At 45.5% G+C, this 26,434-nt stretch overlaps 2 pseudogenes; both read right to left on the bottom strand.

Moving 5' to 3' along the window:
• Nucleotides 1-2,937, bottom strand: part of LOC142440984 (protein flightless-1 homolog) — a 33,694-nt pseudogene extending 30,757 nt beyond the window's left edge.
• A 9,322-nt stretch (nucleotides 2,938-12,259) lies between these two features.
• LOC142437493 (eukaryotic translation initiation factor 1 pseudogene) lies at nucleotides 12,260-13,082 on the bottom strand (annotated as a pseudogene).
• Between the last annotated feature and the right edge of the window lie 13,352 nt (nucleotides 13,083-26,434).

Below are 26,434 nucleotides of genomic sequence, written 5' to 3'. Positions count from 1 at the left end.
CAACCATTGAATTATTTTCTTTGCTCCTTCATCACTGTCAATTTTGCTATGGTTATGAAAGGGTCGTTCGATCCCCAAAGGGGTCGCGACCCACAGGTTGAGAACTGCGGCTTTAACTGGCCCCCTGGTGTAACAGTGACTGATTGCTCTGCTGTTCCTGACTACTCGGGTAGAACTCCCCACTTGCTGCACAGGAGAAGCTGCGGCGGTCCTCTCCAATCGAGGTTTACAGCCTTCACGACTGGAAGAGGCCGTCCCCATTGATGACACCGTCTGGGTTCCAGTTAACCTTTACAGAAACTGACTGCCGCATCTTCTTCCTGCGAAGTGGCTGGTGGGGTCAAATGCCAACCTTTATAGTTACCTCTCCTGGGTGTCATATACAGAAAACCATACAAAACTAAACAAAAACAAAACAAACAACGACTAAAGAAAAGCCCTCAGTCAGAAAGAAAGCAGAAAAATATGAATAAGGAGAACAAAATAGAAATGGGTCAAAAGGAGATCAAAGGACCAGTTGTTACACTGTAGCCTAACTTGGTCTGCCACCATCAACTTTCCAAAATTCTCTGTCTGATGGCAAGTCTATTCACATCCCTGGCCAGAGGGGAGACACTGAAGGCTTAAATGATGTGGTTTGCAAATGGATTGGGGGCTTTCTTTGTCCTCCATAGTCTTCTGCAAATCAGGTGTCCAGAATTTAAGCTTTTGTACAATGCATGCCTTCAGATTTGGATTGTATTATTTACAGTTCTTGGGTCCCGCAGGCTGTTGGCCTTCTTCCATACGGACTTAGTTGCTGCCACACTTGGATGGAGGCTTGTTTTAGGACAAGCCTTTCTGACGTCAGACACTCTTCTCTCTTTACCAGGAGCCATTTGGTTTCTTCACCACGCTTTGCAATAGCACCCTGTCTTCAGTGATCGCTTCATGAGGGTAAGGACAGCGGACGGTCATGTCACACGAACTAAATGTTCTGAGGTGCTTTCAACGACCCTATTTCCAAATGAGATGCTCATTGGTAACAGAGGTTAAGACGTCGACGTATCCTTGGGGGGAGATGAAACGCCATCATAACACTTGGTTTCCACCGCGACAGCAAGAAGGGATAATGAGATTACGTCTACAGTCCCTACGGAGTTGAGAGAAGACTGCGTGCCAGCGTCTCTTTTGAGTTCCCGGGGAAAGTACATTGAAAGTAAATGAAAGAAGAGACGGTGTGCATTGAGTATCTCATTAGCCCTTCTGCCTGGTTCTCGTTAGCAAGCCTTCTGGATGATGGGCACACGGGTTGATTTCCACGAGTGAAAGGCAGGTGGTTTCTAGCCCGTGCGATCCAGCTGCTCACGCGCTCCGCTGCTGATAAAGCAACGCAAGCACGGCCCTCAAAGAAAACCCCACAGGAGGGCAGGCGGATGCTGGAAGAGGGAAATGTGCTGTTCTCCGTAAGACGTTGCTCTGTTGAATGAACCCCGAAAAACGTCCAGGCCTTAATGAGAATCATTAGACTTGACAGTCCTGGGCTTAATACGCAGTGTCAGATGGCCACGTTCAGTGCCCACACTCTCCAGCACTTGCTGAAAGACAAACTCCAGTTATTTACAGCGGGCCCAGCAAGGGGTCAGAGGAAAGGGTGGGGCATGAAATGGGTGTGCAGCTCCCTGGGGACCAGCCCTCAGGGAAACAGGTTACTATCGCCCCCACCCCACCCCCTGTGGCTTTCCCTCCAGAGCAGACCATGGTCTAGCCTGGCCCTTGCTAGCAACCCCCTTTTTGGACTGCCGGCCAGACTATATTTATGATCACCTTGCATGTAATGCTGGCTAGCTTCGCCCTAATGAATCAGGAGACCCTCGCTGTGCTCCTGCGCGTGCCGGCTTCAGGAAACACCTCACTTTCCAGAAAAGCCTTCATTTGTCAACAGAAGGAGAATGTTAAAACTTTCCTGACACGTCAGACAGAAGGCAGGGGAGGGAGAAGCAGACAGGGCCCCACGCGGGGTGCGGGGGGAGCTCACGGAGTCTACCTCCAGCCCCCGCGTCTCTGATTTGTTAGCCTCATGCCAGGCTCCACCATCTCATTTTGCAAATGTTTGTCTTCACCCTCCCCAGATGGAAAGGAGTCTTGGAGCGCACATTTGGCGCTGCAGTGAGAGGGAGGTTTTATGTACATCCTTCGGGGGCAGATGGCGCTGCTCAAAGAGAGTTCAATCAACCAGACAGGTTCTGGATCTTCCTGTGCTGAGCAAGCGGGCCTGCAGAAAGGAAGTGGGGGGTGGGGGTGGGGTGGGGAGTGGCATGAGCCACGTGGTGCAGTCTGGATGCTAGGAAGTGGGCGCGCATGGATTTGGACGCATTCAACTTGTGGTCATGATTACAGAAAGTGGCGTTCTTGGGTGGTGAATATGATCCACAGGCGTGCCTGCTAACCAAAAAGGAAGGGGCCGTCCCATTCCATGCAGGGGCATGTCGGAAGAAAGGCCTGGCCATCCAACTCTGAAAACCGTAGCCACTGAACACCCCACGGAGCGCAGTCTACTCTAACGCCGGTGGGGCTGCCAGGAGCGAGTTGAGGCAACACTGGGGTGGGAGTGGGGGTGGGGGTTGTCTCGTTTGGTTTCTGTCGCAGGAGTCATGAAGACCGTGATAGGAGTGCCTAAGTCAGTTTCAAGGTTCATCGCAAGAGTTTAGAGGATCCACTAGCCAAAGGAACCCTCTAATTTTAACTTCTCCATCCTGAAAGAGAAAAACACAAACTCGAGCTAAGACACAGGCCTTACTAGGACTCGCCAGTTTGGCGGTAGTACACGCACACGACTTCAGCATCCACGCTGAAAATTAATTTTGAAACGGAATAATGAACATATGCGTGTCCACATACTGCCATGTACGGCACGGTCATGGACGCGCGCACAGCCATGGACACGCGCACGGCCATGGACACGCCCACCTCGCCTACAGAGTCGGGGCAGAAACTCCGACCCAGTGAGTGGCAGCGGGCTGGAGAGCTTTGTTTTTAATTTTCAATCAAGGATCCAAAGCAGCCTTCAAAGGGCATTGAAGCTGACAGTTTTATTTTCTCCTTGAGGAAGAGAAAAGATGAATACGTGTAAAGCCAGATCATTCTCAAAATAAGTGTAGCCCTGACATATCTAAATGAGTTTGTAAAAGAAAATACAGTGGCAATTGATCTTATTAATTAGAGATGTACCAGAACCGTAATACCCACTTACCCACGGACTGCCTGCAGCTACCAAAATAAAATAAAATTAACCACGTTCTCCTGGGGAACACAATTTCTTTCACTCCCTGCCGTAGAAAGACTCTTGGGGTGGGGGGAACCTTGTTATCTCTCTCTCCGCTCCTTGGCAGTGGATGACAAAAGTAGTTGGGATCAGCTTCTTTTCTGCTGGTAAAATCCAGGGCTTAGCTGGCTCACGCTCTGCCGTGCGTAGGGTAGAAGCTTGTCACAATTGATTGACCCTGTAATCTGACAAACAAACAACAATTACAACAACCAGTGCTAGGAGAAGATGGGGTGCTGGTCGTTTCCCTGTGGAGGATGGCAGGGGCCACGCGGGCAGCCCCAACTCTGCCTCTTCCCCCACGGTAAATCCTATTTTTGCTAACATTTGCTTAGCATGTGGAACAGACATAAACAGAACAGCCCAGTGATAAGATTCTGAGTGACCAGACCAGAGCGACTGGAGATAAATCTTCTGGTTGTGTTTATGGCTCCTGGAAATGTTCACAACGAGCCCGAGGGGCACCATGGTTAAGCCCTTGGCTGCCAACCAAAAGGTCTCTGGTTTGAACCTACCCAGGGACTCTACAGAACCAAGACTAGTGATCTTGCCCCAGTAAAGATTAATCTGACTCAATGCCGGAGTCTCTGAGGCGTGCAACGCTTGACTTGAGCAGGCAGCTTCAACTTTCTCCCTTAGAGCACTGAGTTAGTCCGGGTAGACTAGAGAAACACATCCATAGACACTCACGTGTAGGAGAAAGAGCTTCATATAAAGAACAATTGTACATTAAGAAAACATCCCAGCCCAGTCCAGATCAAGTCCGTAAGTCCAATAGTAGCCCATATGTCCCATACCAGTCTGTAAATTCCTCTTCAGATTCACGCAATGCATCCAATGACTCCAAATGCAGGAAGATCACAGGCCAGTGGGTGGAAAGTATCCAGTGGAACTGGAAGTATCTCAGTGCTGGCGTGAGTCTCCATGTGACTCCTCCAGCTCCAGGGCTCTGGCTGCAACAGCATAGCTCCATGTAGCTTGTCAATAGGAATGTCTCACAGGGAGACAAGCAGAGTCTGGGTGAATCTGGCCTCCAATGCGCTATGTGTCTCCTTCGTGCCTCCAAATGAGGCCATCGAGCTGCGACCTGATTGACAGGCTAGACTCCACCCCTTCGCAAGGTGACACCACATTATGCGACCATCACAAGCATGTACTGGGTTCGAACCACTGATGGTTCCCTTAGCAGCCCAACACCTAACCCACGGTGCCACCGGGGCGCCTGTAAAGCTTGCCATCTTGAAAACCCCAATGGGGCAGTTCTCCTCTGTCACTCCGTCACATGGGGTCGCCATCAGGAGAGAATGGGCTTTACAGGAACATAAACGAACATGATCGTTTTACAGGAAAGGAAAAGAGTGGGGAGGAAGGGGAGGAGCTGGGGAAAGGGACCACAGGGGAGAAAGAAGAAGGAAAAAGAGAGGAGAGTGGAAAGAGGAGGAAGAATAATTAGATGCTTAGTATTAGGGGCGGGGGGGGGGGAGGCAGTGGTTGAGCAGCGAGAGACTTCTTGCCTTCTAGGCAGAAGATCCAAGTGTGCTTCCAGACTGCGCACCTCCTACACAACCCTCCCCCATCCCTCTGTAGAAGTGTGTGTGTTGCTATGATCTTGAACAGGTTGTGTGTGTGAGATTTGGTAAGAGAATTAAATTGGGAAGGCAGGCGCCTCTGACCTTCTAATTGTGTAGGTGAGTTGAACCTCAAACTCAGGTTTGCTTAGCTTACCAAGCTAGGTACCCTAGCAGGGACCTATAGCCGCTCAGCAAGAGATGGCGTTTTCTAGTTTGCACTAATGTGTGGTATGTGGGCTGGAGCCCTGGTGTAGTTATTCATTGTGCTGTTATCTGCTAGGTCAGCAGTTCAAAACTCAAGGTGGGGTGTGTGTGGGGGGTACAGGGCTTTCTACTTTCTTAAAGAGTTCAGCCTTAGACCTCGTAGGGCCAGTCCTACCCTGTCCCATAGAGTCGCTGTGAGTCGGCATGGCCTCGGTGGCAGTGAGTTTGGTTTGGGTTTGGTGGTGTGAGTCAGAGGAAGAAGCATGGGATATGAAAGCCAAACAGGACCACCGTTCTGATGCCAAAGTAGGTCCCTCCTCTTCCAACCTGTCCAAAATAGGAAACGCAAGGACCACCTGTCCCCACTTGTATACTGGCACGCCCCCCTGCCAGAATAACAATAAAACCCAACAACACAAGTCTCTCAAAAGCAAAAGTGCACTCCCTTCTAACCTTCCAGTGATTTGTCTTTATTTGCAGAACTGGATACACTCCTGAAATCTCAGAGACATTTCTCTTGGGTGTATCACCTACCTGCCTCTTCCCTCCTGGAAGCCGCTCTTTCTCCAAGGACTACATTCAAGGAGCTTCAAAAAGTTCACTTCGGACCCTGCAGATGCCAGGGGAGGCCATGGAAAAACCAGGCCCTGGGAGCAGAGCCCAACCTCCGGCCCCTGCCGAGGAAAAGGAGGCATGCTCCCAGGAGGCGAAAGACTGCAGTTTCCTAACAGGGAAATGAGCATTTGGAAGAGGCCTTTCTTAAGGGTCAGGTGTGCAATATTTCAGAGCTTTTGAGAGACAACTGGGTCCTGTCCCGGTTTTTAGATAACACACCATTTGATAACAGTTCTCTTTTGGAACCGTTAGGGAAATATCCAACTCCATCAAAAATGTAGGAACCACAATGTGTGTGTGTGTGTGTGTGTGTGTGTGTGTGTGTGTGGTGGGGAGGGGTGAGGGAGACAGGGGTTCCATCTCATTTTTGTAAATTTGGTGATGGAGACAAACAACCTGAATGAGGCGAGGTCGTTAAGCTAGCGTGAAGCTGGTTTATTGGCCCACGCATTCTGATTTGCACCAAATAAAATAAATCTGTTGTTGGACACTCTGTCAAGGTCAGCTCTCAAAGTTTTGCATAGTGTTTCTGAAAGAGTCTCAGGGGGGTTTCCTTTGTGGGCCTTGATGATGATAACATGAAGAGCACACTCTGAAGGCCAGTGGCCATCGAGTTGACTCTGACTCAGGGCAGCCCCAGGGGTCAGAGTAGAACCGTGCTCTCGAGGGCTGTCAGTGGCTGCTGTTTCAGAAGTCGATCTCCAGGCCTTTCTTCAGAGGCACCTGATGGATGAATTCAAACCTTTCTGTTTCAGTGAGCAGGGAAGCAGGGTTATCATGTGTACTACCCAGGGACCACATCCAATTCACTTGTTATATCTTGGCTCTTCTAAGATAGAAGTGTGAGTGTGTGTGTGTGTGTGTGTGTGTGTGTGTGTGTGTGTGTGTAGAGAGAGAGAGAGAAACTGGATCTCATGAATCCCTGGTGCTGGTGAAAAGAAAGTACTCCATATGTGTGAGTTAATTTGGTAGTTACTATTCTTATCTTTTCTAACCCTGGTAGCATTGTGGGGAAGCCAATGGGCTGCCAACAGCAAGGTCTGTGGTTCAAACCCATCAATCACTCTGAGAAAATAAAATGAGGCCATCTGCCCCCATAAAGATCTACCATATTTGGGAAGCCCTAGATAGGAGTGGCAGTGGGTTTGGCTTTTTGGTTGGTGGCACAGAACACACAGTCTGCCCACCATATGCAACTCAACATAACCAAAATCAATGCCACCTAATAAATTCCGACTCACAGTGACCCTAAACACAGGGAGAACTGCTCCGGCGGGGTTCTGAGACAATAAACCTGTACGGGAGTAGAATATTTCCTCCTTTCCCTCGAGCAGCTGGGTGCTTTGAACTGCTGATCCTTTGTGTAAAAGTGGGGGGAGGGATATGATTTGTAAGATCATGGAATTTCCCATGAACATTTGAAGCCCCCTCGTAACCTTGCGATCTTGTCTTGCTCTAACCTACTCCAACATCTTTGGATTGGTGCCTCTGGGATCTGAGGCAGCAGCATCCTGCTAACCACATCCGAGGATCGTTCTCAATTACACAGGATCCATTCTTGGAGAAGACGAGTCTTTTCAGGAGTGCGTGCAGCACATGCGGGGAGCCTGCGACCCTAACTACTTGCTTTCTCTCGCTGTCACCATCACTTTCTGGCTTGACTTAAAAGGGACAATTTCCACAGGCTCCCGCTGGGATTCCCACTAACCAAAATCAGATTCCCATACTGAGAGACATCAGGAATGGAGGGAGGACTCGGAGAGTGCCTGGAGAGAGGTTTTGCATGTGTCAGCCAGCAAAGTATGTACGGTCTCGCATCAAATCAATGTTCTGCCTGGCGTGGAAGAGTGCCATGGAGACAGATGATTCATGAGAAGACATCGTCCACTTTCTGCCTGGAACCAAATGGAAAAACGTGGTTGACATAATCCCACTCGTGCCCACAGAAGACACATAGAACCGAATTTATATCTTTAGCTCTGGGAATCTACATTAATTATGTCTCTCACTTGACTTGGGAAAGGGGTAAAAATATAGCCACAAGGCACTTGTTGGGTTATAAATAAGGGCTTTGATTATGCATTAGAGTCTGGGGCAAAAGAGTAGCTAATGTTTGCTTTGTGTTTCTGGGTTTATTAAGTGCTTTCGTGTGTACTTAAGTTTCACATTAGCCTTGAGTACAGATAGAATCTATCCTTTTGATGCATGGATTCTGGAGTTGTGAATCACCTGCTCCCTCACGGTGCCTTGTAACGCATACATCAATACTTACGGGGAATTCTGGGTGATTTGCAGACATGTGTAGAGTAACCAAATAAAAGACACAGTCCCAGTTGAGGCTGAGGATGTCAGCAAGCTCTCATACTGTCAAGTATCCTTTCAGCAGCCTAATTAGTGTCGTGCTTTTGAACAATTTCCTACATTGGGTTGGCTATTTCACTGTTTGAAGTGGTCCCAAGTTTCATGGAGAAATGCCACCTCGTTCTCCTAAAGGTAAGAAGGTTGTACAAGGCTGTACTGGGGGGAGAAAGCATGTGTTAGACCTGCTTACGTCAGCCATGAGTTATAGAGCTGTTGGCCATGAGTTCACTGTCAACTGTATATTTAATATAGTGCCTTTAAACAGAAACACACATAAAGCAAGGTTCCATATTGATCAGCTGCAGGAAAGGTTGTGACCAGCACCTTCTAGAAGCCTAATCTTGTGTTTCCCCTCAGGGCCGTGGTTCAGTATTTACTAAGTCACCATCCTCCATGACTTCGTGGAGCATGCATGAAGAACAAGAAACAACCGCATTAGTCTTTTTATCATCATGACTAACTGAAACAAAACATCAATAAGCTCTTTCTGTGAGAGGCCACTCTGTGTAGGTCATCTAAGTGAAGCCCTGATTGAGGCATGTGGCCCTTTATTCTGGGACCAAACAAATCACTGTCAAGTCAATTTCTGACTCACAGCGACCTTATGGGACAGTGTTACTACTCTGTAGGGGTTCTGAGATTAAATCTTTATAGGAGCAGACAGCCTCATCTTTCTCCTGTGGAGCGACTGATAGATTTGAGCTGCCAGCCTTTGTAGTTAGCAAGCCAATGCTTAAGCCTTTGGGTCTCTGGGATTCCTTTGTTTAGCTACTGGGTAAGTTTGTTAGGTGGTCTAAAGTAGGTAGGCTCCAATTTGGGCAACGACCAAGCTTCCCTTCCCTGTAGGTGCAAACTGTCCCTTCCATGAGAGAGACGTCTGTTTCCCGGTAGGAATCTGGTTAATCATGTGATTTGCGTAGACTAACAGTAGGCAACAATGGGGCATTTAGTACCTCTGAGGCCAGGCTTTGAGAGAACTAGCAGCTTCTACTTTTTTCTCACTTGGGATACTCCCTTTTGGAAGTCAGCTGTCTTCTTTTCAGGAAACTCGGGTTAGCCACTCGGATGGCAAAAGGCTATACTGACAATGAGCGGTCTTGGATGCTCCTGCGCCTGACAACCTCCCAGGTGAATGGAGCCCAGGAGCAGGCACCACCACACCTTGGAGCAAAGGACCCTCCCAGCTGATTCTAGTCAATTCACCGAACTGAGGCCAGTCATACAGTGTGGCCCTTTAAAGCCATTGCATTCAGGGCACATCAGTCGACTGAAACATGAAACCAGTGAAATCCTCCGAGATAGTATTTTGACCACAAGTGACTTCCAAATGACCTTCCTAAAGGAATGTCAGTTATGCAGAACTCGGCTAGAGAACTGTACTAAAGCAAGCTCCATTTAAGAAACACGTGCAGGAAATTTCCCTATAAGGTTACAACATTGGGCTTGATTCGTTTTGACGGTGCTTGCTCTGAAGTGCTCTTGGAGCGTCGTAGGACAGAGCAGAAGTGTCCTTATGAGTTAACTCTTTATGGGAGTAGAAAGCCAAGGCTTTCTATGAGGAGTGACTGATGGTTCGAACTGCTAACCTGGTGGTTGTCGGCCAAACACCCCTCTGAGTCAGAATCGACTTGATGGCAATGCGTTTTTACTCTAAACTTTAGGAATCTAAAGGGTCTTCTAAGTATGTTTCTCGACATCTCCTGGCTCACTTGCTCTGAGATTCTAGCATCAGGGAAAACGATAAACTAATGTGTTTTCTTCTTATATAGATACACACTTGAACTTATTTATCCCAGTAGTCTTTGAGACCTTCTATAATCTCCATTTTCTTCGCTTACCCAGCCACCACCCATCTGTAAGGGGAGATTTTTTTGAGTTGCTAAGAAGCTAAACAGGTTTTAGGGGAGCTTCCAGGCTAAAAGGAATTAGGAAGAAAGGCCTGGGTATCTGCTTCTCAAACCCATCAGTGAAAATCTTCTGCTTCGCAATGGCCCGAAGCATAACTGGTCGCAGTGATGGTACAGGACCTAGCAGCACTTCATAGCATGTTCATGGGGGTTCTAAAACACTTTTTCTACCTCTGTAGCAAAACGACTCATCACTGCCCTGGTACATTATAAAGAAGACATTTCTATGCCTCATAACAAGTTCAGGAAGTGACGACCGGCTGGTAGGACCGATGGACTCCATGAAGTCCCTCAGGGGCCCAAGGTCATTCCTTCATACTGCTTTGCTGTCTCCTAGGGCCACTGCGATGTCCCTGTGGTTACTGAGGGCTGGGAGAGAGAGTAACATTTTAAGCTCAGGTCAGAAACTGACTTATGGCATTGCTATATTCCACCGAGAACTTAGTCGCACGGTTAATTGGAAGCCAGCAGCTGGATAGCCAAGCATGTGCCCAGCTGCCATTTCATTATCACAGGAGGTAACATACCTAGTTTCCATGGCATGAAAAAAAAATCAATTCCAGCATATCTGAAATCAGTTATGGCTCATCTCGCTACTACAGAGCTGATTCTAGGACAGAGTGGATCTTCTCCACACCGTTTCTGAGATTGTAAATCTTTACAGGAGCAGAAAGCCTTGTCTTTTTCCTGTGGAGTGGCTGGTGGGCTTGAGCCACTAACCTTGAAATTAGCATCTTAACACCCAATGCATGGTGCCATCGGGTTTTTTTTTTCTATTATTACAGAGTAAAGAGTGGATTTGGGTGCATAATTAAAAATGTGTGCCACAGATGTGTGTTAGTCTTTGAAGGCAATGCTTTGCTGTGAAATAGGTGTGTGGGTGTGGGTGTGTGCACAGGGGCTGGTGTTACATTTCTGATAATCATCTTTATAGTCAATAACTTTACGTATCAAACCTCCCAATAAGTTGTTCAGCCACACCCCCTTCACCTCCCCCACCCGCTTTCTCTCCTCTCCCTCTTGTAGAACACTATCCTCCCCTTTACCACATGAACACCTGCATACTCTCAAGCCTATTGCCTCTCCTTCCCTGCCATCCCTGGAAGCTATCAATTTTGTTTCTTTTGGAGCAAAATACTTTTCGTGGTTTTTTTCTTTCATAATAGTGGTCTCGTATAGTATTTGTCCTCTGGTGATGAACTAACTTCACTCATCTTAATTTTCCATCAATGCTGTGAAGCGTTTCAGAGTTTCATTTTATTCTTCAGCGCTGTGTAATATTGCATTGTGCGTATGTGCCAAAGATTATGTATCCATTCTTCAACCGTTGGGCACTTAGGCTGTTTCGATCTTCTTTTTATTGTGAATAGTGCCATGATGAACATGAATATGCATATGTCTGTTCAAACACGGCTCTTACTTCTTTAGGGTATATTCCAAGTAAAGGAATTGCTGGGTCATCTGATATTTCTATTCCCAATTGTTTGAGGAAGAGCCATACCCTTCCCACAGTGGTTGAACCATTTTATAGTCCCATCAGCAACACATGAAGTTTCCCATATTTTGATCCCTTTTCAGAATTAATTATTTTCTGTTTTAAAATAAAATTTGCTATCAATACTGATAGCATCTCAATAATGTTTAGATCTGTGATTCTTGGATAGCTAATGATAGTATTTCTTCATGGTTGTTGGCCCCCTGGATATCTTCTGCTCATTTTTTTTTTTGGCTCTTTTCAGTTTTATTGCATGGAGTTACACTGTCCATGTAAAAAGTGGACCCCAAATGGTTACTTCGTACGAGAGTGAGACAGAGTGTTGCTGTACAGCCACAGAAATCGGAGGAAACAAAAACCTCAAAAGAAGAAGTGACTGTTTCTGGATGTAACCTGCACCTGGGCCTGTGCTGTTTTCGTCTACACACCTCTGAAGGCGGTGCTTCCATCTCTGACCCTGCCCGGCAGAACTCTCTCTCATCTATACCATGTGAAAAACGGCAAGTTTTGCCTCTTTGAAGGACTCAAAATAATGCTCATTTTAAATGTTCTAATTCTTTCCAAGAAATCCTCTTCAATAGCTTTGGTCTTGCTTAAAAGGCTTGGCGAGATCAGGCCTTTGAGCTGGCTGATCTTCCAACTGTGCTTTTGGCAGCCATCAAGACAAAAGTTGCCCGAGGCCCAGACAGCTGGCTTACAGTGAAAATTGCAGAGCACCGTGAGGGTGGAAACTCCCGGAGTGGTCGATGGACACTCTACAGGGGACGTTCTTCCGCTACGCTCCAGACGTCGGAGTCAGTTTCTTCCTTTGTGGAGGTGGACGGTCTCGCCTTTTGGGGCTCATCTTTGGGGTCTTCCTGACTCTCCCTGAAATGCTTGATCAATTTAGAAACGGTTGTTTTAGATGGGGCAGCAGTCCCGTAAGCTTGTTGCAAAGCCTCGGTGATTTGGGGAGATGTCCACTTGAGCTTTGTTAAGAATTTGATATTAGCCCTGACCTCAAAGTTAGTTTTTTCCATGGCACAAAAAAAAGTATCTTTTTTAAAAAAGTACCACGAGTCTAAAACAAGTGGATCCCCGAGGGGACTATCTGTAGCCACTCAGTGGCTGCATGTATTTGCGTCTGTGCCGGGAAGGGGGCCTTTGCAGAGAAACCTTGTCACTTACCCTGAATGAGCTGTGAGGTTTTAAACTTGTGACAAGGGATGGAGAAAAATGTTCTACTTATTGCAGGGAAACCCTCACTTAAGCGTCCGTGGACCATAAGCACTTAAAACCCATGCACCTTCAGCTGGTCGTCCTTAGTCAGTCCAATCTCTACAAGGAACTGGCATATGTGCTTGCGCTGGTCACCCTGGAGCTGAATCACTTCTCCATATTCTGGAGGATCAATCACAGTCCCATTGCAGGCAAACTTCTTAAAGGCCTTCACCAGCTTCTTTTTGTCGTAGTCATCAGCGATCCCTTGGACAGTGGTCAGGGTCTTCCTGCCGTTGCGCTGTTGAATTCTTATATGGATATAATCCTCTGTCCCCGCGGGAAGCAGGTCATCACCCTTACTGGCATCAGCAAAGGGGTCGAAAGACTGGAGGTTTTGGATAGCGGGCATACGATTCGATTCCTTTTCCTCGCAGACACAGCCTGAAGGAGAAGGTGGGAGGAGGCGGGCGGCCGGGAGCCGGGTAAGAGGGTCCGAAGGAGCAAGCGGCAACTCAGTAACTCTCTTCTGGTCATTTTTAATTGAGTTATTTGTCTTTTTCTTGTTGAGGTGTTGAAGTTTTCTATGGATTTATGTATTAGTCTCTTGTACATAGTATCATTGCTATAACCCCCCCACGCCCCTCCCCCCACGAAGTGTATGGGTTCTCCTTTCACTCTTATGATGAACACAAATGTCTTGGTTTCACGAGGTCCCAAGCACCTAGTTTGTCTTCTGCTCTATGTGTGTATTTTTTTATGCTTGATACTGTTTTGATGAACTCTACTAGAACCTGCAACTTTGTTCCTATTTTTTCACTGAAATTTTTTATACTTCTAGGAGTTACATTTAGGTCTGTAACCTATCTTGAGTTCTTTTATTATACAGAGCGAGGTATGGATCCTTTTGCATTCTTCTGCAAATAGAATTCCAATCGTGTCAGCACCATTTACGGAAGAGACTATCTCTTCCCTGTTGAATGTATTTTGGCCCTTTCTCAAAAACCAGTTGTCTGTAGGTAGATGGATTTATTTTTACCTTCTCTATTCTGTTCCATTGGGCTATGTTTCTATCATTGTACAAGTACCAGGTTGTAGAGTACCAGCTCTATAGTAGGTTTTGTGGTCAGGAAGTGAAGGGCCTCCTTCTTTATTCTTAAGAAGTGCTTTGCTTATCTTGGATCTTTGCTTTCCATATGAAATTGGTGATTCGTTTTTCTGTCTTTAAAGAATGATGCTGGAATATGGATTGGAATTGCATTACATTTATAGACTGCTTTAAGTAGTATTAGCATGTTTTACATGTTAAACATTCCTATGAATGAACATGGAACATTCTTCCACTTACGTAGACTGCTTTTGGTTTCTTTGTAGTTTTCTTTGTATTTCTTTTGTTTCTTAGGTTAGGTTTATTTCTAAGTATTTCACTATTGTGTAGCTATTGTAAGTGGCGTTGCTTTTAAATTTATGAAGACTTGCTTTGTAGCCTAACGTATGGTCTATTCTGGAGAATGTTCCACGTGTACTAGAAAGGAATGTATATTGATTGTTAGTTGGAATGTTTTGTATATGGATAAATAGTCAAGTTGATTGTGTTATTTAGACATCTGATTTTATTCTTTTCCATCATTCTATCTTTCTTCATGAATAATGCATTGAAATCTCCTAATATTATTGTAATATTGTCGATTTCTCTGTTCAACTCTATAAGTGTTTCATTAATGCATTTTAAGAGTCTTTCAGTGGATGTATAAATGTTTATTTTGGCTATAACTTCTTGTTCAATTTTCCCTTTAATCATTAGGTAATTTCCATCTTTTTACATTTCAGCAGAGATTAACTTGCCACTCCTGCTTTTTTTCTTGATTACCATTGGCTTGATATATGTATTTTTCATCCTTTGATTTTGTGTGTGTGTGTATCGTTGTCTCTGTGTGTAAGGTACGTTTCTTGCAAGAAGCATGTTGGTCGGTCTTGTTTTCTTATCGAGTCTGCAATTCTGTGTCTCTACACTGGTGCAGTCCATCCATTTACCTTCACTGTTGTTATTGATAGAGATGGATTTTTGTCATTTTGCTCTGTTTTTTCTTTTTAATGTTTTGTTGATTACTTTGCTTCTTATAAATTTTTGTGAGTTCCTTTGCTTCTGGGGCTTCTTGTTATTTTATTTTTTACTATTTACTAAAATTTTCTGATTTTCTTTCTTGTTATCTTGATGAGATATTTTTGGATTGTATTTGAGGTGACATTGTTATTAATTATTTTCTTCCGAAGTTTAAGACAGTCTATTCTGTCTTGTGAACTATTTGACTTTCTCTCCATTTGAATGTTTTATATCTACATGTTTCCTTTTATTTTCTTTGTAATTATCATCATTGCAGAATTATATGTCTGGTGCCCTTTATTCAGCCACGTAGGCTTGTTTTATTTTGAGTGCTATCAGTTTATTTCTTGGTGGTGCTGTCTTGTATGTTGATCTCAGGTTTATATCTGCTATTGTTGTTGATTCTCTGTCCAAAGAACAGCTGTTAGTATTTTTTCTAGGGATGGTCTTGTTTTCACAAATTCTTTAAACTTTCCCTTATTTGGAAATAACTATTTCTCCTTTATATTTGTGGTATAATTTTGCTGGATATAAGATTCTTGGTTAATTATTTCTTTTCTTTCAGAGTTTCAATGTGTAATTCTGCTGTCTTCTTGCCTGTACAGTTTCGGCTGAAAAATACAATCTAATTCTTATTGGTTTCCCTTTGTAAGTAACTTCTCTCTTCCCTAGTTGCTCTGAGGATTCTTTCCTTGAAACTGATAGTGCAAAATTTCACTTGAAGGCAATTTAAAAAATGATATTTCACAAAAGAAACTGAACAGCAGCAATATCACTGTAATACTCAGATTAGCTCTAAACAAGGCTAATCCCTTATTGGTGCAAATTCTTTTCTGCGTGCCTGAATTTTGAAATATTTGTTTTACAAGCTTATTAACTTATTTTTAGTCATGCCTGGTGTGTTAATTTTCTCATGGTTAGTGTCCAGTACCTTTGAGTTGATTCCAACGCAAGGCGGCACTACCTGTTACAGATCAGAATGGTCCCATAGCAGTTGTCTTGGCTGTCGTCTTAATAGAAGGAGGGCGCCAGGAATTTTCTTTCATGGTGCTGCTGGGTGAGTTTGAACTGCTCACCTTGAGGTTAGCAGTTAAACACAACCCATGTGCACCATCCTGGGACCCCTATCTTTCTAAGGAACAAAGCTAGCTAGAGTAGTAATGATTCAACAGCTGCAGGTCCCAAACCCACTGCCATCCTGTCCATTCTGACTCATAGACTGTGGTGGTTATATAATCTGTTGTCAACTTAAGACTCTTAAAGAGTGAAGGAATGAGTTTAGCCTGGCAATCAGGACTCAGTTTGACAACCTCATTTGGAGGTGCTAAGGAGATAAGAGCTCACTGGAGGTGGGACACACGGACGCTCCCTGTGAGACATTCCTGTTGACAAGACACATGGAGCTACACTAAGGTCCTGGAGCTGAAGGAGTCCCGTGGAGAACCCTGCCAGTGCTGAGATGCTTCTACTGCCCTGGATCCCCAAGGTTGTCCGCCCACGGGCCTGTGCTCTTCCTGCATATGACACTGTTGCATGTGTTGCATGAGTCCCACAAGAAATTCATGGGCGAATATCAGAATGGCGGGCTAATATTGAACTCATGGACTTGATCTGGACTGAGCTGGGATGTTTTATGGATGCATAATTGCTTCTTGATAAAAAGCTTTCCCATACATAGATGAGTGTCTCTGCATTTGTTTCTTTAGTCTACCCAGAGTACCACAGAGAACCTATATAGGATTTCTGAGGCTGAAACTCTGCAGTCATAGACAGGCAGTCTCATCTTTCTCCCTCTGAGCAACTGGTGTATTTGAACCACCAGCCTTGGGGTTAGCAGCCCAACACCTCACCCAGTGCCCCCAGGGCTCCTTTCAGGCCCCAAGGGGAAATAATCAGTAGCACAGATTCTCTCTGCCAGTTTCTTCTAAATGATTTTTTCATATAAGTATGTGCAGCTACGGATTCATGCTCGTGCTTTCTAACAGCCTTGTATTTTCATGAGTGTTAACTTGTGAGGGAAAACTTGCACCTCATCTACTTATCCTGTGGGACTTACAAATTGCTACATATCAAACGGACGGTTTTGATTCAGTAGCATCTATTTAAATTTTTTACATACGAGGAGCGTTCATGGGATGCCATTTCACTGAGCAGTCAGCACTCACATCATCGTTTGATATGCTTCCCATTTCCATGATGTAGCCAAAGCTTTATGTGTCATCAGATTTGCATTTTGTGATGTATTCTTGAGTCGGCCAAACTCATCTAAAAGCAAGCTCATTTGATGCAAAGTAGATTTAAATGTGGCTGCTTGAACATGGACCACCCGGTTTAAATGATCCTCTGGCTGTGATTAGAAGAAACGTGAGTTCTGTGGATAGGCCAAAGGGAGAAGAAGAAGAAGAAAAAGCGAGCAAAATCATTTTCTTCTTCCTGAGTAATTTTGAGCCATGCACCAATAAAACTGTTTTTTAAGAAATCATTTCTTTTTGATGTAAACTTTCCCACAAATTGGTTTAACAGGGGGCCACGTAGGGAAGAATCATCATGTTTAAACAGACCTTGAGAGCGAGTAAAGCCTGCCGTCTCAAAGGTCCCCACATCCCGTGCAGGCAAGAAAGAGGAGAGAGAGAGAGAGAGAAAAGAGAGGAGGGGGATGGGAGGAAAGAGGGGGAAGGATGAAAAACTGGGAAGAGGAAGGAAAAGACAGGAATAGAGAAAAGAGGAGAGCGAGAAAGAAATGAAAATTGTAACACAGAGAGAAAGAAAAGAAAAAAATTTAAGGAGAATTGTGAGACAACCTCAACTCCAATTTTATTTATATCCAGAAGCATCGTCTCATCTCCTGAGTGAACTAAGGTTCGGCCATCTACTGCCAAGTCCACTATAGCCTCCATGATGATGATACTGTTATTGTGGCGATACTGAATAGTTTCCCGCCCAAACAGGATTTGGTATTAACTGTACTTTACAAAATCTTCCACCCTTTACACAATGGAGAACAGAGCAGATTCTTCATCCTGAAGAGCCATGCCTGGTGGCAGCCATTAAAAACAAAAGCCCGTTAGACTTTCAAGACAGGCTTGTGCAGCTTTGGGAGCCTCCAAGTTTTCAAGAGTTGAGCCAGTTCAGTGGTGATATCACCAGACCACCATCTCCTAGGCAATGGAAGTGGTTGCCATGGAAACCCCATGCTGCACCCATCAACAGCTTTCCAATTTTGACAGTTCAGCAAGTGACTATTTAGGAATTTCAATTAGAGCAGAAATATACACATTTAGATCCACAAAATGCTTTAAAAGTCTTTAAGAAATGAGTTAAAGTTTTTAAAAATCAATATATAGATCCTGCATGTGGACACGAGATCCAGAAATAATGGAAATAGCATTCTCATAGGTGAAAAAGAGAAGTTGAAGTTCTTTTTATCCCCTTTCTTTCCTTCAAAAGGGAAGGAGGCACCAAGAATAAATAAGTTGTGAAAAATAATCTGTGGGTGGAGATTTTCTAAAACAGAAATGGGATAGCACAATGTACCATGTTTATCAGGTCAGATCACGTGTGTATGATTAAGGACTCTTTTAGAATTCCCTACTTGCCAATTCTTTCTATTTGAACAGTTCTGTCAGAGTATTCTTTCTTACACCTCAGCTCTAGGACCCAAAGAGGAGCCCTGGTGGCCTCGTGGTTATGTGTTGGGCTGTGATCCACCACGTCCCCGGTCCCAAACCATGAGCTACTCTGCATGAGAAACACTGGGCTCCTGGAGTTTTACTCCCATAAAGAGCTGCCGTCTCAGAAACACACAGGGCAGTTCTACCCTGTCCTAGCATTGATATGAGTCATTAATGACTCAATGACAGTGAGTATGTGGGGGCCAAGAGTCTTTAATTCCTTTTTAATGGGAAGGAAAGTGAGGTTCCTGAGGATGAGAGATGGCCTGGCCATTCTAGATGGATTGCTTTGGTCCTGCTTCTGCTTTAACTCCTGGGCCACAAGAGAAGAGCCACAGGAGCAGATTCTGTTGCTAGAAAACCAGGTCCCATTGGGGGAAACACATGTAGGACAGCCTTTAAGGACAAGACTCAGATCCATAACAAAAGAAGTGAATTCTGTCGTGAGACATACTCAGTACCAACACTCGAACATCCGTCCGTCAGTGTGTCACACTGTGGTGACTGCTGTGCTCCAAGATGCTGGAAGCTGAACCACTGGTATTTCCAATATCAGTAGAGTCATTTAGGGGAACAGATTCCAGTGGAACTTCCAGACAAAGATAGACAAGGAAAAAGGCCTGCCCATCAACCCCCTTGTGAGATCACTATGCCATGCTCTGTGAAAGAAGGGCTGGAAGATGAGTCCCTAGGTGGGAAGGCACTACACAATAGTCACCATAGGCTTGGGTCATTCCAACCATGGTGAACGTGGCTCAGGACTGGATGGCCTTTGGTTCTGTTGTACATGGGTTCCCATGAATTGGTGTTGATGCAGAAGCAACGGAAAGCAACCCTGTTAACAACAGTATTAACTGGTACTGGTTGATAATGTTCCCATTACTAATACCAAATTCACTCCAAAGAAGCCCTGTACTGGTTGCTCTCAATTTGTCCCTGGGCCCAGTTTCCTTCTCTGCCCCCCATCCCCACCCCCCGCGCCGCTCTGCCCTGTACCCGGAGAGGCTGACCTCATAGAGTTCGTCTTCTGCACTCTTGTGCTCATCCCTCTGGTTGGCGCGGCTATGGAGACACAATCATATGGCCAAGGGACTGTGGAGCGGGAGGCCTTGTTCACCTCCGCCCTTCAGGTGGGCATGTTTTCCAGCACTCGCTAGTCCTCACGGATTCCTGAAACCTCCTAATCAATAAGGAGCACACGGTTGTTCCTGGTTACACAGAGTGGGTGCTGACTTGTGGCCACTCCGTGTACAACACAATGAGATGTTCCCTGGTCCTGCACCAGCCAGGCATGGGGACCGTTTGCACCATGTGGGGACTCAGCACATAAAGCCCCACCTGAACCAATGTCCATGGTTAATTTCAACTTATTCTCATAAGCCAAGCCCACTGCCGCCTACTAGATTCTGGTTCGTGCAGGACAGAGTAGGACTGCCCCATCGAGTTTCCAAGGCAGCAAATCTACGTCTTTCTCCCAAGGAGCAGCTGGTGACTTTGAACTACCAACCTTCCAGTCAGCAGGCAAACTCTTTAACCACTGCCCAGTGTGCCACCTGGGCTGCTCCTCTGTGCCATAGATTTGATTTTGCATCAAAGACTCTGAGCTAGCTGATCTTCGCACAACACTTTTGGCAAATAACTTACTTTTCAAGGCACTTCAACAAGATTAAGTAAGACAAGTTGTTCCTGAGAAAACGTGTCTGCGACCCTCCACTGGTGGCAGAGATGTTTAAACACGTGTTGTTTATAGTGAACCCATGTGTGTATAAACAAGTGCAAATATGAAAATATTAAGCAATACTTTTTGAAACAGATAAAACAAACTCACTCCACCAAGTCCGTTCCAACTCATAGTAACCCTACAGGATAGAGTAGAAAGGCACCTGTGGGTTTCCAAGACTGTGACTCTTTATGGGAGTAGAAAGCCCCGTCTTTCTCCTGTGGAGTGGTTGGTGGTTTCGAACTGCTGACCTTGCAGTTAGCAGTCGATTGAGTAACCACTATGCCACCAGGGCTGAATAATATGGTAAACGTCACTGATGATACATAAAACTGGTTGGAATATTTCACTGCATATATTTCACCACAATAAAATTGTTTACATTAAAAATAAAAGACAAAAAAACCTTGTTTCTTTGGGGTTGAGTTTTTTCTATGTTTTGTCTAAGTCATTGTTGTTGGCTATGTCTGTGTGTTTGGTTGGGGGGATGGTTTCTTCCTGTCTGTGTTTCGTATGATCTTCTGTACATGAAATCCAGGTTCGGTGGATCTAGAGACAGGAACTGGATTGATAATTGTCGTGGGGCACAGCAAGAGGAGCTAATGAATATGAGAAGAAAATGTTCTGAAATTGATTCTGGTGATTTTTGCACAAATCTTACTAAAGAGTGAACAATTAAATTGTATGATACGTGAAGTACATGCCAATGAAAGAGAGAGAGAGAGAGAGAGAGAGAGAGAGAGAGAGAGAATTTCCCTTTTTAAGTTCGTTTGCGATTTGGAGAAAAATCTTTGAGATGTTGTGAGAGGAAGCTGGGTCAGTCCAGTCTATGTTTATAAAGTGTATAGCCTATCAACCCTGTGGGACCGTGGGGCCCTGTCCCATCACTCAACCCCCGCATCCATGTCGTCAGTTCATTCTGACTCATGGCGAGCCTATCGTATAAGGCAGAACTGCTCTTATGGTTTTCTGGGACTGTAACTCTTTATGGGAGTGAAAAAGATGGGAGAAAGATGGTTTTGAACTGTTCACCCCGTGGTGAGAAGCCCAAATCATAACCGCTACTCCTATAGGATGACTGAAGTCTGAGTCCATTTGATGGTAATGGGCTTTTGAGTTTTGTGTGCAGCGGTTCAGTGTCCGGCTGCGAACTGAAAGGTCAGCAGTTCAAACGTACCAACCACACCTCAGAAGAAAGTTGAAGCTACTACTAAGTGCCATAGGAAAGCTTTGAGTTGCCATTGATTCCAAGGACAGGTTTTTAAGTTCTTCACTTGAAACATTCTTTTGGCTAAAATAGTGCCTCAGGGCACCTGCTACTTAGAAATAAATCGCTTCCCTTATTTTTAAACTCTGACGCGCGTATCTTCTTAAATGTGCACACTTACATCATGTACTTCAAATGCACCTTTGTTGGCAATGCGCTCCTGATACAGGGCAACTGTAAGGCTGCTAAACACTAGGTCAGCAGTTTGAAACTGCCAGGTTTTCCTCTGGGGAGAGATGAGTCTTCTCCCCTAAAGACTTATAGCCTCAGAAACCCACAGGGGCAGTTCTTCTCTGTCTTGTAGGGTCACTGGGGGCGGGGGGGGGCATCAATGAGTATTGGCATCTATTTGTTCCCAGACCACAGCCCTATAGGTGGTCCCACAGAAACAGCAGCCCAGTAGCAGAAGCACACAGAAAAGAAATCTCAGGCCTATTGCCATGTGGCTTCCTAATGGTATAGTGGGACTTGAACCCAAGTCAGCCTCACTCCAAAACTGGTGCTCTTTTCTTTGCACTGCGGTGTGGAAAATTTACTTTCTTGCAGGCTCATCTGATAAACCCTATTCTGCACATCAGTATGGACTGAGTTGAATAGTGTCCCCCCAAATCATGTACTTCCCAGAGCTTCCAAACCTCCTTGGAGATAGGAGCTTTGTGGATGAAATGAGTTACCTGGTCATACAGGAATGGAAAAACAAAACAAAACTCACTGCCATCCAGTCAATTCCAACTTAGAGAGACTGCACAGGACACGGTTGCACTGGCCCTGTCGACTTTCAGGCTGTGACTTTTTGTGGCATTAGAAAGCCTCCTCTTTCTCTTGCAGAGTCAGAGGGCTTTGAACTGTGGAATTTGTGGTTAGGAGGCCAACACGTAACCCACTATGCCACCAGGGCTCCTCGACAGGAGTACAGAAGATCCTTATTTACAGTGATTGGAGTCCTGGTAGTGTAATGGGTTCCTCATTTGGCTGTCAATCATAAGGTCAGCGGTTGAATCCACCAGCTGCTCCAGGGGTGAAAGATGAGGCTTTCTACTCCTGCAAAGAGTGACAGTCTTGAAACCCACAGAGACAGTTCTCTTCTGTCCTATAGGGTCGCTATGAGTTGGAATCGACTCAAGGACAATGAGTTTGGTGTTAGTCTGGGGTCCTTGTAGACAAGAAGAATGATATAGAGGAAGTTGGGCACAGGGCAAAGGAAGTAGTGTCTGGAGTAATGCGACCACACGCCAAGGCATACTTGGGACCACCAGAAGCCAGAAGAGGCAAAGAAAGACTTCCAGAGAGAGCAGGATTCAGTGCCCACTGGCCCCCAGACATGAGAGAATGAATGCCTTCTGGGGAAAGCCCTACATATGTGATCTCTTGTCACAGCAGCTGCAGAGCCACCCCACTCTACCTGCTGACCCCCCACCTGCTGGGGAGCAGGTCTGGTGCCAGGAAAAGAAAGACAGGTGAGTAAGAGGAGGCCGCAGACGCATCAACAAAACAAACACGTGTTGAAAGAACTGTTGACCCCAGTTTAGCCTTGCTGGGAAATTTCAGAGATTGGCTTATCAATATCCATGGAAAGCCTCCCCTACACTCCCATCCCAGCGCGTGCGCACACACACACACACACACACCCCACTTACTGCCCAGTGTGTGTGGTGGGGAACGGAGTCAAGTGAACTTACAAAAAGCAGGAGACAAATCCGTGGGCCTTGTCCAATTAAATTCATGGAGCTTTATGGTCCACTTCTCCTTGTGCTGTGGTAACGATCCAATTCTCTGGGGAGGAATTCTGAGCTTCGTGAAGCCATTATGAGGCTGTGCTGGTTCTTCCCAAAGAAATTAGTAGAAAAAGGATGGTCACTGGATCTCCTCCATCAACTGTTCCTTCAAGGACTTTCACCACGGATTCCAGAACCTTCCTCCCTTCCTTCTGCAGCTTCTTAGTCCTTGGGTGGGAACAACTATAGGGCGAATTCTCCATCCCACCTTAATATACATACCATCTAACACACTTTCAGGCAACATCCAACCACATATAGTCCCATAAGGTGATAGTATAGCTCAGAAATCCCTGTCAGGAAACCGGACAAAGCAGACATAACAGGTTCTGTCACAAAACACGCCCATCTCACGTCTCTGTGTACAGAGTGATTGCGTTGCCATGTATGGACTGGTTCTGTGCATAAATAAAGAGCCCTGGTGGTGCTGTGCGGGAAGCATTGGGCTGCTAACCTCAAGGCTGGTGGTTCAATCCCACCAGCTGCACCTTGAGAGAAAGAAGAGGCTCTCTAATCCCGTAAAGACTGGCAGTCTCTGAAATCCTAGATCGGGTTGCCATGAGTCAGCATCAACTCAACAGCAGTGGGTAAGGATAAAAAGAGAGGGCAGAGATGTCTTGATACAATAAACATCTATGTTATTGGCTTACGTATGCATTGTAGCCACTTTCTACTTGAACTGTTTACTATGTGATGTGACCTCAAAAAGTCCATGGGAAAAGGGAATAAAGACGATGGTGGAATTCTTCCCCAAAGTTTTTAAAGACCTCTCATGACACATTAGGGGGCAGCAGCATACAGCCCCGTGCCTTCTACGGCTCTTGAGTCTTGCCGTGTTCTGTCTCTGCTTAGTTTTCTTTGGGCTCCATGACCCTGAAAGGCACCAGGGCTCCCGAGCACAGCAAAATGCATGCTGCTCGGAGCAGCCACAAGAGCTGAAGGGGAGGTAACGATTTGGAAGGGAGACAGAAGGTTAATAAACAGCACAAAAGGGGAAAAGTAGTGAACTCAACTGTTTTCGGTGTTGTCAAATGTTGCCCTTGGCAGTCATTGACAATTGCCCCTGACAAGGAAAACGTGCCCCAAGCTGTGAGAGGATGAGTTTGCTGAAGGCTACAAGGCTGACGGAAATGTGAGAGGGACTTCGCTCAGTTAGGAAGAGATCGCACGCCACGTGCCGACTGCGTGGGTGGTGACCAAACTCAAACGCCAATCCTCAGCACATCGACGATGAGGCTGTAGGCATGCGGGTTTGTTGCAGATACTTACAGGAGAGGCAGGGCCAGGTACACTATGGTGTCCAGACAGCGACCAAATCGCATCGTGTCCTAGTGCACACAACTGTATCCATGAAACGGCGCATGACTGCACTGCCCTTGATGGGGATATGGTAGGCTTGCAGAGCAATTGGGCACACACACACACATAAATTCAATTCAATTTTTTTAAAACGCACAATAGGACATAGATAAAGTGTCCCTACATTTCCCAGTCTTAGAGACTACGACCTTATTTCTTCCTATGCCCACTGGCCACTTTTATGAGCACCTTGCGTTTCTGTGCTCCATTTTTTGCTTTTTGTGAGTCAAGATTGAAGCATGATTACAGACTCAAGTCCTTAGAGTTAGAGGTAAACTTTTTCACCTTTTTATATTGGAAACATTTCAATATACACACTACCCATCACTCCAGTTTCAATAATTTTACCAATTCTATTTTAACAATTATAGTTCATTGCTCCTCCTCCATGTTAGTGATTTTTTTTTGGGGGGTGTCTTGTTTTGTTTAGCATTTTTGTTTACAGTGGTGTTGTTGTACTCTTAAATACTTGGAGATGGGAACTCTTAAGGCAGCAGCCAGCCATTGAGTCAGGGTTAGAGCCAAGACCCTGCAGACCTGAGCTGTCCAGCAGGCTCCCCGGCCTCCACTGCGCTGCGTCCAAGGGAATGCGCACTGTGGGTCCGCTCTCATTTACATTGCACCTATTCCTCCGGGTGCTGATCTTCATAATTCCTTCTCAGTAGTTGTATTGTTTGCTTTGAGAATCTGATATTGCACCTCCGCTTAAGGGACGGGATATTCATGGCTTCTTGTTCTTAGAGCGAGAAGCTGAATGTCAACGTCATGAGTGCATAATAAATAAGTAGCCCAGTGGGCTCTGCACAACTAAGGTTTCCTAAGTAGAGAGATGGAAACCATTTGAAAAACAGGCAGATTTCCCTATCATTGAGATGCACAGAGCCTGCTCACTGTACTTATCCGGAGCGCCCCCAAACCTCTGTTACTGTGGAAGCATTGGTTTTTGTAGCCTACAAAAAAGACTTCATAGGTGATTTAATCTACCGCCATCATTTGATGGATTCAGAGATATCAAATCATTTTTTTAGGAGCATGTAGCTTGCTTTCTGATGCTAAATAATGAACATCTTTACCCCTGGCTTAACCTTCTGCCAAATACTCTCTCTCTTCCCTTGAGTTGATTCAGACTCATAGTGATTGCATATGACAGGGTAGAACTGCCCACTGTGAGTTTCTGAGGCTATAACTCTTAATGGGAGTAGAAAGCCTTGTCTTTCTCCAAAGGAGCATCTGTGATTTCAAACTGCTGACCTTGCAGTTAGTAGCCTAATGAATCACCACACCACCACCAGGGCTCCTGTGTTAGTCTAGGTAAACTAGAGAAACAAATCCACAGAAATTCATATACAGCACGTATAAGAGAATTATACATATAGGGTAAGTGTACATTCAGAAAGCATCCCAACCCAGTCCAGTCCAAGCCCATCAGTCCGACTTAGCACATATGTCCAACACTGATCTACAAAGTCCTCCTCAGATTCACAAAATGCACACAATGACACCGACTGCAGGAGGAAAGCCGAATCAGTGAATGTGTAAGCATCTCAACGCTGGCAGGGGTCTCCACGCAGCTGTTCCAGCACCCAGGGCTGCATCAGGGTAGGTCCATGTGCCTTCTCCTTGGGGATGTCTCACAGGAAGTGAGCCTTGCCAGCTAAGGCAGCCGCACCCTGGTCCAACCACCAGAGAACAAGAGACCAGAGAACCAGAAGGGCGAGGCGCGAGACATTTTTCTCTCTGCCCTTCAATGACTCCCACATGGGGTTATCGGCTAGGTTGGCACAATAAACTTTAACTATCTCAGCTCCTAAATGACTAGAACTCATGAAAAGAAGAGTGATGTGTTTGACACTTAGAAAGGGACAAAGAACATTTTTGAACCAG

The sequence above is a fragment of the Tenrec ecaudatus genome, chromosome 1, assembly GCF_050624435.1.
Source record: "Tenrec ecaudatus isolate mTenEca1 chromosome 1, mTenEca1.hap1, whole genome shotgun sequence".
Taxonomy (NCBI): Eukaryota; Metazoa; Chordata; class Mammalia; order Afrosoricida; family Tenrecidae; genus Tenrec; species Tenrec ecaudatus.
This window is presented reverse-complemented; position numbering and strand designations above follow the sequence as displayed.